The following is a 19,055-nucleotide window of genomic DNA, read 5'->3' as shown; positions in this document are numbered from 1 at the left end:
TGGCCTGAACTTTATATAGTCAGAAGTTCACTCATAAAAGTGTCATGTCGGCCTGGCTGAAAGATAATAATAATTTGTCTGAACCGAATTTTATATAGATAAGCTCTTTGGGCTAAAGCGTGTTAGTAAGGAGCGCTAGACTCCGTCTCCTATATCCCGGTGGTGTAGCGGGACAGGGAGTGGGCCAGTGGCGCGGCTGTACGCATGACACTAATGTGCATGAGCAAACCGGGAGTGTCGCTTCTTTCGTGGTCAGTGTAGAGAGAAGACGCAGCATTAGTAGCTGCGTGGGGGCAGGGCCGTAACTAGGACTGTGCGACAGGGGCGATCGCCCAGGGCGCATTGCTAAAGGGGGGCGCAATTTAGGAATATTTTAGGTTCATTTGGTTAAAATTGGGGGGCGGCATTTGTCTTTCTCGCCCCAGGCGCTAGAAGTTACAGCACTGCGTGGGGGCATATGTTCTAGAAGAGAGACTTGTTACAATGCTGTCATAACTTTACTGCACGGAGGTGCAGTACCAACACCCCTTATAATCTGCATATGTGTATAGCAGTGGCGGAACTACCATTGGTGTGGCAGGTGCCATGCATCAGGGTCCATGGAGATAATGGGGCCCGCTGTATGGCAGATGCAGAGGGTGGGTGGCCCTGGTTCCCTCCTCCCTGCACCGGGGTCCACAGCTCGTTAGTTCCGTCTCTGTATAAGGATACTGCTCAGTATACATAACCTGCATAAGACTGTTGTACTACCTGATTGCTGCTGCAGCCATTAACCCTGTTAGTACCTGCATTACTATTACTGTTACAAGTGTTCAAATAAACCAACAACTTGGCTAAGTTTAAATGTGGACTGACATCCAAAAACAACACTGCTGACGCCTTACAGACAGCAAAAGTTCTGCCAATAGGTTATGGGCCAAGCACTATGCGCTGGAGCGCTTAAACGAAAGAACGTTAGCAGAGATACCCTGGCATAAAAGGAAGCTGATTCTTTGATGATGATGATGATGATTCTTCAGAAAAGTCCTTTATTTGATACAAGGGAAAAATGCACAGTACAGGGGCCAGAATGAGCTTTGCAAAACTAAAAGACTCAGAGACTTATGCAACATGGAAATGCAGCTTAAGCGTAAAGTTGTGGAAAGTCACAGTTGATCCAGGAATGAGTCCATACTCTGATGAAGTGGATAGAACCATGGGTACCATTAAAAATCCCAAATTGCATTGTTAAAGTGAGTATTAAGATGCTACATAAATATTCAATGGATGGCGTCTGGGACTCTAAGCCTAATTTTAAATGTATTTTTTTCGCTGCTTATTTTTTCTACACGTATACATTGACACCCCCTCCTCCTCCCCGGACTCCCAAATATAGGTAGACATTGAAACATTATATACAAATATGATTCTTATTTTACCCCTCCTGTGATTATCAAACGTGATAGTCCTACCCACATAAAGGATCTCCAAGGATCTCATTCTAGATCTCTAGATTCCCACTCCAGAGTCCAAGATTTCTCCCGGGCTGCCCCCCTCCACTGGAATGACTTCCCTCGCTCCATTATTATTATTATTATTATTATTATTATCATTTATTTGTTAGGTGCCACAAGGTTTCCGCAGCGCCGCACATAGTACAAACAGTAGACTATACAATACTTCAGAAACTCCAGGCAGGCAGATGCAATAGACACGGAGCAGAAGAACGGGTAAGGAGACAGGAGGGAAGAGGGCCCTGCTCAAGCGAGATTACATCCTAAGGGAGGGTTAAACAGACCAGGCACAAGAGGAGCCAGTTGAGGGAATGGGAGAGAGGGGAGAATGAGTGGAGGAGATGGGGGTTAAGTGGATGGTTGGTAGGCTTTGAGAAAGAGGTGAGTTTTGAGTGCACGTTTGAAGGGGCACAGAGTAGGAGAGAGGCGGGTGGAGCGAGGGAGGTCATTCCAGTGAAGGGGGGCTGCACGGGAAAAGTCCTGGATTCTGGAATGGGAAGAGGTGATCAGAGTGGAGCAGAGGCGGCGGTCATTGGCCGAGCGCAGGGAGCGGGTGGGAGTGTGAATGGAGAGGAGGTTAGAGATATAAGGGGCAGTAGAATGTGAGAGAGCCTTGTAAGTGGCGGTGAGGAGTTTGAAAAGAATTCTGTAGGGGAAGGGGAGCCAGTGTAGGGCAAGGCAGAGAGGGGAGGCAGAGGAGGAGCGGCGTGAGAGGTAGATGAGTCTTGCGGCCGCATTGAGTATAGAGCGGAGGGGGGAGAGACGGGAGTGGGGGAGGCCGGTGAGGAGGAGGTTGCAGTAATCCAGGCGGGAGATGATGAGTGCGTGTGTGATGGTTTTGGTGGCCTCCTGAGAGAGAAAGGGACGGATGCGGGCGATGTTGCGTAGTTGGAAGCGACAGGCTTTGGCAAGAGAATGAATGTGGGGGGCAAAAGAGAGAGAGGAGTCAAGGGTGACACCCAAGCAGCGGAGTTGGGTGACAGAGGAGATGGTAGTGTTGTTAACGACAATGGAGAGGTCATGGTGGGATGGGAGGCTGGGAGGAGGAAAGACAATGAGTTCAGTTTTGGAAATGTTGATTTTGAGAAAGCGCTCCGACATCCAAGAGGAGATGGCGGAGAGGCAGTCAGATACCTGAGCGAGGAGGGTGGAAGAAAGATCAGGTGAAGAGATGTAAAGTTGAATGTCCTCAGCATAAAGGTGATACTGAAGGCCAAAGGAGGAGATGAGAGCACCAAGGGAGGAAGTATAGAGCGAAAAGACTAGAGGGCCGAGAACGGAGCCCTGTGGGACTCCTACAGCGAGAGGGTAGGGGAGGAGGAAGAACCAGACATGGATACAGAGAAGGAGCGGTTAGCGAGGTATGAGGTGAACCAGGCGTGGACAGAACCAGAGAGGCCGAGAGAGAGAAGAGTTTGCAGCAACTCTCCCCTAATTTGTGTACCTTTAAACGGTCACTTAAAACCCACTTCTTCCTCAAAGTCTTCCAGCCATCCACCTAACCTGCTCTCCATGCCTGTTCTCCTCTGTTTACCTCTATTCCCCTGTTCCGTCTCTCGCTTCTCTTGCGATTGTTCCCCTCTGTCTCCCTTTGTGCCTCCTGTCCATTTGCCCTCCCTTTAGGATGTAAGCTCTCACGAGCAGGACCCTCCTGTCTCTACCCATTCTTCAGCTCCATCTTTAATGTATATGCTATGTTTGGAGCTTTCAAGTCCTGGTACTTTTCGTTTATTGTTCTGTATGCTTTACCCTGTATGGTCCACTGTCTGTAATTTGTACGGTGCTGCGGAAACCTTGTGGTGCACTATAAATAACGATTAATAATAATAATACCATAGGCATGGCTGTAGAACAGCATGTGTATTTCATCATCAATGGAAAAGTGTCAGCGCGAGACATGTGGACAGCTCTGCAAATGACGTATGAGGACAAAGGTCTGATGAGAAGAATAAACTTGAAGTGTATACTGTATGGGACATAGTCAAGTGCCTGTGAGAACATGAACGAGTATATTGACAAAATGCTGTCGATCGCCCAGCAATTGGCATTTGTGAGAGCACAGGTGGACGATGAGGAAGTTGCAATGCAGCTTTGGAGTCCAGTGATACCAAGCTGAGAAAAGAAATCATGAAGGCCAAGCTGCTGCAGTTCTAACAACGAATTCCTGTCGAGAAAAATGCTGAAACTTCTGCTCTACTCACTAAAATCCCAAATTCCCAAGTATAAATGCATTATATGCCACAGAATGGGGCACAAGGCATCTGTATGCAGGCTGAGAGATTTGATGGTGTAGTGGGATAAGAAGTGGGGCAGTGACACGGCCGTCCGCATGACGCTACTGCGCATGCGTGAATCGGAAGTGTCGCTTCTTCCGTGTTCAGTGTAGAGAAAAGACACAGCATTAATAGCTGCGTGGGGGCATATGTTCTAGAAGTGCAGTGTACCAAAACCCCTTACAACCTGCATATATGTATAAGGATACTGCTCAGTATACATAACCTGCATAAGAATGTTGTACTACCTGATTGCTGCTGCATCCATTAACCCTGTTAGTACCTGCATTACTATTACTGTTACAAGTTTTCAAATAAAGCAACAACATGGTTAAGTTTAAATGTGTGTGGACTGACATTCAAATCCAACACTGCTGACACCTTACAGACACCAAAGGTTCAGCCAATAGGTTATGGGCCCAGCACTATGCGTTGGAGATAGCGGTTACACAAAAGAACGGTAGCAGAGATACTCAGTATTAAAAGGAAGCTGATTCTTCGATGATGATGATTCTTCACTGCTGACACCTAACAAACACCAAAGGTTCTTCCAGTAAAGGGGTCATTGATCATGCAAGTTTGAAGGTTGCTGTAGCTGACACAGGTTTAGTGATTCAGTCATACCTCCCAACATTTATGATTCTGGACAGTTCAATTCGTGCCAGTACGCATATGAGAAGGGGCATGGTCATGCTGCACGCTACGGTTCTCTCAGATCAGAACTGTCCTGCCTAAATCAGGACAGTTGGGAGGTATGGTTCAGTACATATCACCAATGTAAATCAAATGGACTTCTGACCTTCTCTCCATAAAGCTCACTCCTTGATTGAAATCCTCCAGCATACACTTGCTTGTTACAATAAAAGTACTTAACAGTGATGCACAGTTTTTGCAGAACAGCTCACATTCACTCACATTGGGAACTGTCACTCTGACTCCAGACCTGTACACTGTCCTCCTCAGCCGCTCCCATGATCCCTCAACATGAAGCCAATCTCCATGTCACTGTTCATCTGTGGGTCTCACTAGACATGGATGTTAAACACATCTTATAGGTAACCGGTTCTGCTGTAAGGCTCATCAATTCTGCTCTCCAAGCAGGCTAAAGTTGCAGTACTGGCTTGGTGCACTGTTGGCCTCAGCATGCCAACAAATACGCTCAATGGCTCTGCAGCACAGTAATAAATTACTTATTTAAACACATATTAAAAACATTATATCAAACCTGCTGTCACTGCGCATGTGCAGACCGAAATAAGCTTTATAAACTTTCCTCACTCCTCATTGGTCCTCTGTCAGCCTCTCCCTATTTAAGGCACCTTCGACCTATTCCCAATGCCTGTTCTTGGTCCAGCTGTGGTTAACTCACCTCCTGGTTGCTTCTACCTACTCAGCTTCTCAGCGTCTTCTGCTCCTCATCTGTTGTCCGGATAACCTTGTCTCCACGTCTGTGGTAATATCTGTAATCCGCAGTTCATCTCAGCGTCTCCTGTTACCTCACCTGCTGTCCGGATAACCTAGTCTCCACGTCTGTGATAATATCTGCAATCCGCAGTTCATCTCAGCGTCTCCTGTTACCTCACCTGCTGTCCGGATAACCTAGTCTCCACGTCTGTGGTAATATCTGCAATCCGCAGTTCATCTCAGCGTCTCCTCTTACCTCACCTGCTGTCCGGATAACCTAGTCTCCACGTCTGTGGTAATATCTGCAATCCGCAGTTCATCTCAGCGTCTCCTGTTACCTCACTTGCTGTCTGGATAACCTTGTCTCCACGTCTGTGGTAATATCTGCAATCCGCAGTTCATCTCAGCGTCCCCTTTTACCTCACCTGCTGTCCGGATAACCTAGTCTCCACGTCTGTGGTAATATCTGCAATCCGCAGTTCATCTCAGCGTCTCCTGTTACCTCACTTGCTGTCTGGATAACCTTGTCTCCACGTCTGTGGTAATATCTGCAATCCGCAGTTCATCTCAGCGTCTCCTCTTACCTCACCTGCTGTCCGGATAACCTAGTCTCCACGTCTGTGGTAATATCTGCAATCCGCAGTTCATCTCAGCGTCTCCTGTTACCTCACCTGCTGTCCGGATAACCTAGTCTCCAAGTCTGTGATAATATCTGCAATCCGCAGTTCATCTCAGCGTCTCCTGTTACCTCACTTGCTGTCCGGATAACCTAGTCTCCACGTCTGTGGTAATATCTGCAATCCACAGTTCATCTCAGCGTCTCCTGTTACCTCACCTGCTGTCCGGATAACCTAGTCTCCACGTCTGTGGTAATATCTGCAATCCACAGTTCATCTCAGCGTCTCCTGTTACCTCACCTGCTGTCCGGATAACCTAGTCTCCACGTCTGTGGTAATATCTGCAATCCACAGTTCATCTTAACATCTCCACAACTCCTCTTGCCTCACCTGCTATCCGCAGATCATCACCACTACTCCGGTGCTATTACTTGCAAGCCGCAGAGCATCTCCGCAACTCCTCTTGCTTCACCTGCTATCCGCAGATCATCACCACTACTGCTATTACCTGCAACCCGCAGAGCATCTCCGCAACTCCTCTTGCCTCACCTGCTACCCGCAGATCGTCTCCACCATTCCGGGGATATTACCTGCAATCCGCAGAACATCTCAACACCTTTTCTTATCTCACCTGCTATCTGCAGATCATCTCCACTACTCTGGTGCTATTACCTACAACCCGCTGAACATCGCAACTCCTCTTGCCTCACTTGCTACCCGCAGATCGTCTCCTCTACCCTGGTAGTTGTAACCTGCAACCTCAGAGCATCTCCTACTCCTAGTCTGCTTTATCCTCAGACCATCTCCCTGAATAGCTGTATGTCCGTTAATCCTGCCATACTCTCCTGAGGGACGCGACCTGCGCAGCGGAAGCTGCTAAACCCATACCCTCTTGCGGGGGTCCCTGAAGAAGACCAGCCGCTGTGTTAGACTCCGTGCCTCTGGTGAGTAAAGACAACTATTGGCAGAACTTGGGTCGAGACTCCAAGTGAGATCGTGACACCTGCAATAGTTTGAAAACTTACTCAGGCTGGGGAGACAGTATAATTGGACAAGTTTTGTAAGCTGCTCGTTAACTGTACATGTTGTTTACCAACCTGGAAAGAGTGCAAGCTAATGCTGCCAGTGAGCGGAGAAAGTGTTTTGCGCAAGCCAGAGAGGATTCAGCTGGATCTCTTTGAAAAAGGCAAGTAACCCAACCTGAGATGGTGTTACTTTGCTGCGAAAACCTTTGCTTTTTGCTGTTGACTAATTCTGCTTGTCCCCATGGTGGTCTATTGGGACAATGGTAATGCCGGAGAAATCTATCATTCTGGTTGTTAAATAACAAAAACCGATGAAGGAACCTTTTGCTGACATTTACTCTGTCATTTTGTCTCTTCACTGCTTTTCAAAAAGACTCCTTAGTCTGATGTATAGACCCTATATATTATAGTATGTTTAGTTAGTGTTTGTGGCTGTATATAGTATATAATGACCGCTTAATATAAAAGTCTAGTGTGATGTTGCGAGTGTCGAGGTTGTGCCTTATATGAGGGAACCAGAGGCAGTTCAAGGAAATCATTTAGAAATACCAAATGACACAAAAGTCTAAATGAGTGATATTTAACTTACCTTTACCTTTTGTTATATCTAATATTACCCATTAAAATACTGTATATATAACTCATGAACAAATGTTTATGGTAACTTGTGAAAAGGGACCCATTTCAGTTGCTGCCTAAGACAACAGAAGGACTATGAACCCTCAAGAGCGTTATCCCAAAACTTAAGAAAAAGTCTTAAAAATAGTTGGAGTTCTTATTCAGCCGAGATTCTTCCATGTTTAATGGTTATGGAAATTAATAACAGCAAAACGATAAACTTGCAGCTCTATACTGGAGTTACACAGTATTTCAATGGCCTTATGTCATTTTCATCTTAATTATCTTTCAAAAGAGCCAGGGTGCATATAGATAGAACAGATTTTACAGAAGACAATTCACATACATTTTAAGTAGTAATAAAATAGGGGTTCAACACAAACTTACAGTGCAGTTATTATTGGTTAAACCAAAGGAGACTTACAAAGTTTTAAAAAGCTGGATATTGTTTTTTTTGGGTCAATTCTATTTTATTCAAAATTGTAGATTATAGCAGTTTTTTTTTTTACAAATACTTATAAACCAAAACATAATCCTGAGAAAGATTGTGATACAGTAATATTAAAAGAAATGCCAACAAAACAACTGAAAGCTGGATTATGGTTCTCCATCTTACTTATAAATAGCCACATATTAACAACCAGTATACTCAGATTTATAGTTCAATAAAACAAATAAGATGTTGCTTCCCATCCCAACGCTAGAAGATGTGTAGACCGTTTGGTTCCATCAAAGATCTTAATCAAATTTTGTTTCTGAATTGGGTCTATCATATTAATTGACCCCATTTTTGTGTAGTTTCTCAACTGTCTTCAAATAGAAAATTTCTTGTATCAAAATACATTATTTCAAGAAGTTCTGTCTTTAACATAGCTACAGTTGGAGGTTTATTTTGGAGCCACTGTTTCAGAATCTGACACTGGCGACTATTAAAATGACTACTGTGGGCTTTATGAAGCAAACTCTTCCAAGGACCTTGGTGATTAGCGAGCACATTTTTGTATAGGTATATGAAAAATTGTAGTTATAAAATAAATGACTTTATTCAAACATTTAAATAAACTCTGTGTTGTACCCATGTGGACCTGGGAATTGAAGGTTTTTCAAATGAGAGATTGCTATATCTACCTATTTGTGGTTATTACTTGATTTAAACTTTTCTAAATCTGACATCATATATTTCACTAAAATTGTTTATGTTTTATTGATTTGTTGTTTTTTTTTAAACAGGACCTGATAACTGTATAATTTGCATGTTCAATATTCTGTTATACATGCATATGCTGTGTTGTCTGTTAAAAAAAAATAAAAAGTTAAAAACTAAAACTTTTTAAATCTGCATCTGGTATTTGGGGTAACCTAATAGAGTTTAAGATAAAATTTACCATAATATTCTCAAAATATCTTCACCTCTGTGGTGAGGATTTCATTTTCAACCTATTAATTAATTAAACTATTAATATTAGCTTGCACTCTTTCTGCTGGCACTAAATTTTAAATTCACTTTGATTTGTTATCATATTTGTACAAATTTCTGGAAATTCTTAGCTTTCTTTTACTTGCTGCATTATAAGAGGACCAATGTACTCTGTGTCAATTGCAGGAAACTTTCCACGCTTTTTCTAAATATTTTCAGGGTCAGAGCAAGCACTGGGGGTGCACTATGCATCACCCCCCACCCTTCTGAAGAGGCTCCATCCCACTCGCAATGTGCCCCCACTCCTGCTGCTTAAATTAGCAGTGCCTCCTGGCACTTGGATAGTGGCCCTTGGTTGTGTCATCATAGACATGCGCCACAATCCGAGCGTAACACTGGCAGCGCCGCACTAGATTTTTTCCCTATTCAAGACCGCATTAACTATAATACTAAAATCACTACCCAATGACAATCTGACCTGAAGGAAATTCATGTAATTGTGTCATAATCTGTAAGAAAAGATCTGTAACATATTTGTTCAGAGTGTATACATTACACAATATAAATCTTTGTTCATATATAGTTATGTTCATAATTATGTAGCGGCCTTCGGGATCACAGAAGATATAAGTATATGTGACAATGGCCCAGTTACCAATTATTAATATTTGCATGGGTTCGTTACCATTTTATGGAGCAGGGCCGAAATTTTTGAATCATTTTCTTGATTTGCTGTTTAGTTTTTAAAATGTAATGTTCTTTCTTTTAATTACTTGACTGTTGTGTGCAAATTGTGTTATTGTTAAAATATAATAATAGGAATTTTTTACATTTACAAAATAAAATTTAAATTTGTGTATTAGTCAGCATACAGGTTTTGGGTCCCGACTCATGGGCTAAGACCTCCTAATGTAAAGAAAACTGTTGCTAATGGGCCTCACCAATGTTTGGGATCCAGTGTATCTGCCGCACATGCTCAGTGGTAGTTTAACATGGTTCTGAAGAGAGTCCATTCCACCCTAGCAGTCTGTATTTAACTTATGCTACCTATAGTAATCAGTAATATACTATGCCTAGTTATTTTGGCCAGATGAATAATGGATAAAGACCATCTTGGGGCCTCAAAGACACTACAGGCCCTGCCATCCCCCAAGCTACATTACTACACTGCCTATATCACAAATTATCAGGAAGAAGCTTTTTTTAATCTACTACCAGGACAGGTGGATTAGAAATGATAGCAAATATTTTTCAATTAGGATAGCTATGTTAGCCTTATGAAATTAAACACTGCAAAGTGTTCAGATGTATTCTACATACCCACAGTTGTTATAATGAGACTGTAGCAACATACAGCTAATTAAGTTCAGTTAAACCATTTTTATTATTATTATTTTTATTACAGCAAAATAGCGTAATACGGTGTGAACATTTGTGAGAAAAAAAAATGGATAGCAATACACAAGGGAGCCAGCACCTGGGAGATTGTTGCGAAAGAAAGGCATTAGAAAGATATGGGTGGGTCATTATTACACATTTGGGTCTCGTACCAAACAGTGTCTTTAAAGCAACTCCTGATACGTTCTTTGATTGGATCAGAGAGGGTGTCTATGAAACATTCCCAGGTTTTAAAAAAATGGAGGTTCAATGTTGTTTAATCATGGAGGCTTTCACCCAATCCATTCGAAAGATATGGAATAGTTTGTCCCGAAACAATGAGGGGGAATGGAGGGTGTTCTGGACCCACATCTGGATGACACTTTTTCTTGCAGCCGCCAAAATGACTAATTTTCTACAGCTCTAGGAAACCTTCAATCCCTTGGGCAATATCCCAATAATAGCCCATTCAGCCATTAAAGGGATATAATTGACAAAATAACCATTGGTGAATCTCCAGACATGGGTCCAGACGCGCTTAACCGGGGGACAGTCCCGTAAGCAATGGGCAATATCCGCCCTATCTGGGATCTACGCTTCAGACAAGAGTGATCAGTCGTTAAACCGATTTTGAAACGACGGGAGGGGGACAAATATGATCTGTGGTATATATTAAGAGACATCTCGACATAAGTTGTCGCCAGGAGCAATCTATTAGAGAGCACTAACGAGCAGAGAAGAAATTATGTTGTCATCTTGTCCAAATCCTGTTTTAAAAAGATCATAATTGTGTGGGTTCCGTAAAAATCGGCAATGAATGGAGATAGCCCCATGAGAAGGAGTCTGCCGAAGGAGCAGTGCATCCAGGGGGTTATTCCAATCATTCCTCAAAAGAGATTGGACAAAAACACTCACATAGGGCTGAGCCTGCAAAAGGGCCATGTTAAACACTATGAGCACCTCATATCTGTTCCAAGGCAGTTGAAAAGTCAAAAGCCTCTGGGTAATTTAAGACGTTTCCCACCATTGCAAGACCCGCATCAGTCCAAAGAATAAAAGGATAGGCAGTCACGCCATCTTGAAAATTCGGATTGCCCTGCAGGAGAAGGTGTATCGATAACTGGGGATTTAGGTTCTGGTGATGTCGCAGCATGTGCCATAATTTTCTGGTGGAGATTAAAAGGGGATTGTCAAGGACTGCTGTGGGCATCTCATGATCGTGTAAGTTTAAGCAGGTGGTGAGGGTAAGGCCAGGAAGAGTTAAATATCATTTTAAATGGCAAGCAATCTGTTTTATTGAATACCCACCATGATTCATATATATATATACATATATTAATAGTACTTATGTAATCATACAGGTAAATTTCTAATTCCTTACCACTTTAACATACCTTCCCATGTCGCAGGTCACGCTAGCATTATTCTGGTTATGGGACTTAATCCAACAGCCTTGGGTCCCTCCACTTCGTCTCGAACAGCGCATTATTTGCTCCACTACACTGAACCTTTCTGTCTCATATGAAATGTACTTTCAAAGTATGCCCATGGTTGGAATGGGGCAGTAAGCTTGCAGTGGCTAAAGCACTTGGGGTCTTTTTTGAGCTCAGCATAATAATTTTCAGTATATGGTCCCTGGTATAGCCATTGAGAGTGTCCTGATAAGAAAATTTCTGTACAATTATTACAGCAACATTGGAATCATAGTGAATATTAATGTGTTACTCTGCACTAGGGACAGACCTGGGTATTGCCCTGAGTTTATTTTAGCTGTAAATCAGTGGTTGGGCCCTTCCACAACAGACAACTGACCAACCGAAACCATTGCTGCCTTTTTCACTTACCCTTGACTCACTTTTTGCCAAGCAATTACCAAATGCCTGGTAGCTCAATGTAAGAGCATGAGCTCAAAAACCCAGAAGACTAAGTAATGAGAGTGGACCATTCTGGAGACTATTATTCAGCTTCCAAATAGGTGGGGTACGTTATAAGGACACTGACTAATCGGACAAAACTTACCCCGCCATGATGACTCCAAAGGGCTCCTTTCCGACTAGGATCGATGACGACTGCTGTGGAAAGCAACTGCAACCAATCACGAGGAATGAAGAATCCAGCGCAACTTCATGACGTCACTTACATCCGCAACGCTGTTATCGCTGCTGTTAAGAGGGTAATGTAAGTATGGACAATCTACTTTAGAAAGCGTTGTAGATTTTCCATGGCCGCATACTTACATTACAGCAGTTGTCATCGATCCTCGTCGGAAAGGACCCTTCAGAGTCATCATATCGAGCTAATTGTTGTCGTGGTAGTTAGCATCAATATGCTGACTACCACCGTTCAAGGTGTTCAGTAGTAGGTACTGGACTTTGTCATGGACATATTTAACCCATATTTCTAAAACTACTGTAAAGCAAAATATATGATACCCAGAAAGGGACACTGGGAATGGAAACAAGTAGTAAATAATTTGGTGGACATCAATGGTTTCCTCCACACTAAACTATTTACTATGCTCTAACTCATATGTCCAATCCTCACCTGCCTACACCCCTTGCCCTCACTACCATCCACCACAATCAGATGACTGAATGCTTCTGGCAACTCTCACACAATGCAGTTTTATAGCTTCTATGTGGAAGCCACCTTGAACTTGCATTCAATGCTCCCTTTGGTCCAAGCTAAGTTTATTGTGGAAAAATGTCAAATACAAGTTCAAACTGCAGGTGGATCCTGCATAAAAAACGCAATACTGCACTGTCTGGGTGAGCGGAGAAGGCAGCAGCATTAAATTTGGGGTATGTGCACACTAAAGCTATTTCATGCTGGGGCACTCAGAGAACTTCAGCTGCGTTTACAGTATCTTGATAGAGATTTATGGAGACTGCGCTATCAGTATACACAAAAAACAAAAATACTTCAAACTGCGTTCAAGGTCCTTCCTGCATTTGAAAAACTGTTAGCTGTGTGTTTCATTCACATGGATATTACTACTTCCCTATGTGTTGCATGCAGATAATATTGAATTATTATTTTTTGTCTCAGTTTAACCCTATTAGTTTTAATTTAGTCATTAATTTTGATCACAAATGTTGGCTTAACAGTACACAAAAATGTTAGAACTTGTCATCTTTGGAGACATGTTCTTACAGGGTGAATAAGTCCAGCACTGTGTGGGCCTGTCCTGTTGATCACAAACCTCAAATGCTTACTTGCCTATATTTTGGACCACTCCTCCAGCTGGGCCACAATAACGTGATTCACACATTGACTTATGTTAATGAGACTCTATCCCATCCACTTCCAAAGCAGGTGATGCAGGATCCAGAAGAATATCATACTCACTCTGGAGTCCGGGAGAACTCCACTAATTTTAGGAGTCTCACGGACATTCCAGACAGCTGGCAAGTATGATGAGGCTGAAGTTAGCTTCTTATTCGTCCAGCTTCTTATTCACTTCTTATTCATGCTCCAGCTTCTTATTCATAAAACTTCATTTTTAAGGGATTAAATCAAGTTGGAAGATTAATTTCACATTAGATTAACACTAAAGGGTGTCCCTTACACAAATTGAAATTTCATTTAGCCTGGCCCAAAATGGTTTTGGGCATGAAATCTGGTGGCAAGGTGGGCAAAGTCACCATATTTTATCATTTTGAATAAGTAACTTTAGTTTTGCAAGGGATAAATGCCGTTGAGCTATACATTCAATAGTGGAAATCAACACAGAGTGGTAAGTTACATACAAAACTTTTCTCTTTTGCCTGCCCCAACAACGTTTTGGGCATGAAATCAGATGGCAAAGTCAGCACAGATAGCATTTTGAATAAGTAGCTGTAGTTTTGCAAGGGTTGATTTTATTATTAGAAATTGCAACAAAAACATATCATTTTGTTCATAATGAAATAAACTATATATACAACATCAAAACGATAAAAAGGATCAACAGCAACAAAACTTTACATTATCATAACACCCAATTCTACGACAATCCCTCCACAAAAACTACTGCATCACTTCTCAAATAAGATACCTATATACACCAAAGATACAAGATATCCCCTCAATACTCACTCTCTTTACTGTCAGGAAATAAAAACAAACTTTAAATGTATGTAAACCTTATGGGTTATGGGAGTTTCAGGCCTGTTACTTTACCCTTCTAAGCACTGTACAGTGAAGGCCCGAAGCATCTTTGATGCTGCCTGGGAGGCCCGTTGAACGGTGTAGCTATGAGAAGTGGGGTAAGTGCCTTTTGGCGCTAGATCAGTCTAAGGCGTTTGATTGTGTAAATCATGAATACCTGTGGGCACTGGTCTGCCAGTGAGGGTGGTTGATTGGCTACGTACCATTTATAGGCTGACCGTGAGATTCCCTCTTTTGAATGGTATGGTGGGCCCTACTTTTGGGATGTCATCTGGAGTCAGACAAGGTTGTGCCTCGAGCCCGCTCCTCTATGTATTTGCAATTTACCCTTTTATCGGGAGGATTGAGAATGGTACAGTGAGGGTAGTGCAGCTGGTTGTTTCCTTGAAGGTAGCGGCCTATGCTGATGATGTCACGGTCCACTTGTCAGACATGGCCGAGGTGTATGGCATTGAAAATCTGATTGCGAATATTCTGAGGCTTCAGACTCAGAGATAAACCAGGAAAAGAGTGAAGTTCTCTGGTTTGGGCAGGAAGGACGAGTTTGTCATTCCGGATGTGCTCCCTCAGGTCAGTCGAGAGGCTAAAATCTTAGGTATTCGATTTGGTTCAGGTGATTATTCCCACCAGCGAAATTGCGAATTGAAACTGGAATATGCCACCTCTAAAGTAAAGAACTGGAAGAAGTGGAAGCTGCCCTACAAAGAACAGATTGATTTGATCAATACTTACTTCATCTCCGTTTTTTTGTACATCAGTTACATATGTCTGTTGCCAGAATCATTAAGGATCAACGTCAGTTCCTTGCTCTTTCAGATGTTATGGGGGAACAAGTTGAACTTCATCAAGTGGAGTATGACCTACAAACCGAAGGATAAAGGTGGCCTGGGAATGGTAAACCCAATGCTGTTCTTTAGTACTGCCTTCTTGAAGCTTCATCTCAGGAGTCTCTTTTTGGAGTTCTCCCCTCGGTGGGTAGCTGGCTTTCCAGTTTGGGTGCACCCCTTTCTCAACGCATGGTTGGATGGGGGTCCAGTAAAAATTCTTCGAGTTAAGCATGGATACCTCCTGGCATATGTGGTTCAGTGTTTGAAGGTGACAAGGAAATGGTAGAACGAGGTGAGTGAGGCAAAAAACTCCTCTAGTAGGATGTTGGAGAGGAGAATTTTATATATTCACTTTGATGTGCCCTTGTTACTAAAGGATTGCACAGGTAAAGGGTGCCCCAAGGGTCTGTCAAGTGGATTTCTCCAAAGTTTAGAAATCTCACTTGGCTTGCATTTCATGGGGGGCTCTGCATTAAGGAGAACCTGAAGCATAGGGGTGTCAATGATCGTGGATGTCCACAGGAGGAATGTTATGGGGAGGTGGAGACTACGGACCACTTCTTGCTTCAGTGTCATTTTACTATAAATGTTTACAAGGGGGTCTTCCACGCCTTAGGGCTTCCGTGTCTTTTCGGGCTTAGTTACCATGACTGGTTGTATGGAGTGCTCAAAAGTTGTGGGGATTTCAATTTAAGTACTTGTTTTTTAGTTAGTGCAGTTGTTAGATTTTACACATTGAATGAGCAATGTTTAGTGTTTATTAGGGGCAAAATCCTTCACTGTACAGAGTTGGTGGATAGTATTATGCATGAGGTTTGAAAAATAATGGAAATGGAGAAGGGCTGGATGGATGGTGCAAAGTGGGGTAGATACTGGCTAGGGTTGAGACCTCCCTAAGTGGCAGCTAGGATCCAGTAGTCTCTCGATTCTTGGCTATCTGTCCTGTTCTTTCACTATTATATATTTTTTTTTTTGGTAAGGTTTACATAGATTTAAAGATTTCTTTCATTTCCTGACAGTACAGGATGTGATAATTGTGATAAGGGATGTCTTGTTTCTTTGGTGTGTATATAGGTATCGTATTTATAAAGTGATACAGTAGTTTTTGTGGAGGGCTTGTACAGTCAGTGGCGGATCCAGGGGGGGCGATCGCCCCCCCCTAGCAGGGGCTTGCTGCCGGCGGCTGCACACTGTGCAGGTCCGTTCGGCAGTGATAATATGCTGCCCGGCTGCTCTGATTGTGTTTTAAACACAATCAGAGCAGCGGGACAGCACATTATCACTGCCGAACGGACCTGCACATACTGTGCAGCCGCCGGCAGCCTTAGAAGCTAGAAAGGGGGTGGGGCTTAAATCGCCCCCCCCCCCCCTTCCCCCTATATCGCCCGGGGTAGAAAAAAATTCTAGATCCGCCCCTGTGTACAGTCATGGCCAAAATGACACAAGTATTGGTTTTCACAAAGTTTGCTGCTTCAGTGTTTTTAGACTTTTTTGTTAGATGTTGCTATGGTATACTGAAGTAAAATTACAAGCATTTCATAAGTGTCTAAGGCTTTTATTGACAATTGCATTAATTTTATGCAAAGAGTCAATATTTGTAATACATATGGTACAGGTTAAAGGAAATGTGTCCGGTGCATTCGGCGAAGAGATCGCACATTGCATACTCTAGTTATTGATGTTAGGGCATAAACCTTTAAATATGATACTGACTATAAAATGCTAATAGACTAGTTGTAACTGGTGTCTTGGCGGGAAGAAAGGAGCACATCCCCTGGAGAGATGACCCCCACCTTTGGATTCTTTAGTTTGAACTAGCCTATGATCTGCAACCCCCTGGACCTTCCTGAAGCCTGGACCAATAGAAGCAAGCCATACCATCTGCATTGTTTTACTGTATTTCTGTTTGCATATAAGCAGTAGCTTTCATCTAGTGTTCAGTCATATCGACCACAGACTTCAGACCTGAATGACTGTTCACTGGATCCAGAGCGCCTGCGTTAAGTAACGGCTGTACTTATTATTATTTTGCTTGAATTATTCTGCTACTTTTTGAGAATAAATATTTGTGCATTGGAAACACAAATCGAGATTCGACAATCGTTATTGGATAGCGACAAAACGTACATAACAATTTGGGGGCTCGCGGCGGAGGTTAGGTTCCCGGACGATACGCAAGACCAACGGATTTCAGTTCCGCAACAAAGGGTGGAGACGCGTCATATACGGGTAAGAACGCGATGTGTTCAAAACCTGAATTTTACTCTGTGTTGTGAAAGCGAATGTCCGTTTTGCATTATCTAAGGTGTGCTAACTTTAATCTAGGGACAAAAGAGAAAACTGTTTCTTTTTATTGTCATATTGCGTTTTTAATGTATTGCTTAGCGTTCGCGCATTTTCTGCTTTGCGTATGTGAACTTCCGGTAGATTTTCCACGTGGTCAAACAATCGTTTTGATAGCTATTATACATGCATAGTATAATCACTTGTGAAAGCCTCTGAAATGTTATTACTATTTTTGGGAACTTTTGATTTTCTGCGCAGAAAAGGTGTATATTGTGTGATTTTGTGACGTAGATACACTGTTTTATTGTGGATTGTGCTCAGTTGCTGTCTGACGAGGCAGGTTGCCCAACTGAAGGACGGTATCGGGGCAGGTATACCGATTGCGAAAACAGGGTTTTCGCAAAGCGCCACCAATAGATCGCAAGGTTTACTAATAATTAGTATTAGTAAGCGGTGCGATCTAACCGCACTGTAAACACAACCGTGAGTGTAAAATTGGAAGTGTAGCTTGGAGGAATTATATTGGAAAGGCTGGTTGATTGTATCGACTTGGTGCTACCAGTTATAATAAACTCAACAGATTTGTGGTAGAGCCGGGCTATCGAGGAGCTGATAGCCTTGGGGCCCACAGTGATATTTCTGTGTTAGGGATTCTCGTTTGGAACGAGAAGAAGCGAGTGGACGCGGCTAGCGGAAATACGTCCACGGCCATTAGAGATCTCTAGCGGTAGATTGATTGTAGCAACAGGGTTGAAAGTGTTTGTGGAAGAGACAAAGTATTGCGGTATATTTGTGGTCCACATAGATATTGGTACTGTTCAACATGGGTGCTAAGCATACGCTAGAGATGGCCAGTGTACTGCCTAAGGAAGGGCCTATTGGTTCAGTGAGGTTTCTTTTGCATAAGAAATATGGTGAATACGCAACGGTTTATTGCGACACGTGGGTCAAGATGTGTTAGGCCTTTCCCAACAATATGAAGTTTTAATTCAGAGGTACTAAATAATGTAAAAGATAAAGTGTGGTTGATTAAGTCAACAAAAGTGAGAAATAAACATGATTGTTTGAAATTGTGGCAAATGGAAGGCAACACGTGGCAGAGCAGCGAATGTACAGTGGAAGTAGGCGTGGCGAAAAGCGCTTGCACGGCGGAAGTAGCCGTTGAGAAGCGTGGAGTACTTAGCGCAAGTGCGCCCCCACCACCCTATGTGGCGGGAGGAGTAAGTACAGCCGTTATTAAAAATGAAAAAAAGGAATTTGCTAAGTTATATCCTGTTTTAAGTCAGTTTAAAACAAGTGTTTCTGAGGAAGAAGACAAACCCACTGTAATTTCAGCCATTGCCCATGCTGTTAATATGCTAGAGGTTCAGCGTAAGTATGGTAAAGGGGCAATGGCTGAGATAGGTGAGAGTAGTGTGACCACTAGGAGGGATAACATCCAAAGTACTGAAGTAGTTACTCCTGTAGATAATCCTGAAGATAGTGAACCGGTGGGTACGTACCCAGTCCGCACAATATCAGTTCCCCATGGGAAGGCGGATAAAGATGGTGTAGTCCCTATAAGAAATG

This window comes from Mixophyes fleayi, chromosome 1 (genome assembly GCF_038048845.1).
Source record: "Mixophyes fleayi isolate aMixFle1 chromosome 1, aMixFle1.hap1, whole genome shotgun sequence".
In the NCBI taxonomy this organism is placed as follows: domain Eukaryota; kingdom Metazoa; phylum Chordata; class Amphibia; order Anura; family Limnodynastidae; genus Mixophyes; species Mixophyes fleayi.
The sequence above is the reverse complement of the archived record's forward strand: the minus strand, read 5'-3'. Positions refer to the sequence as shown.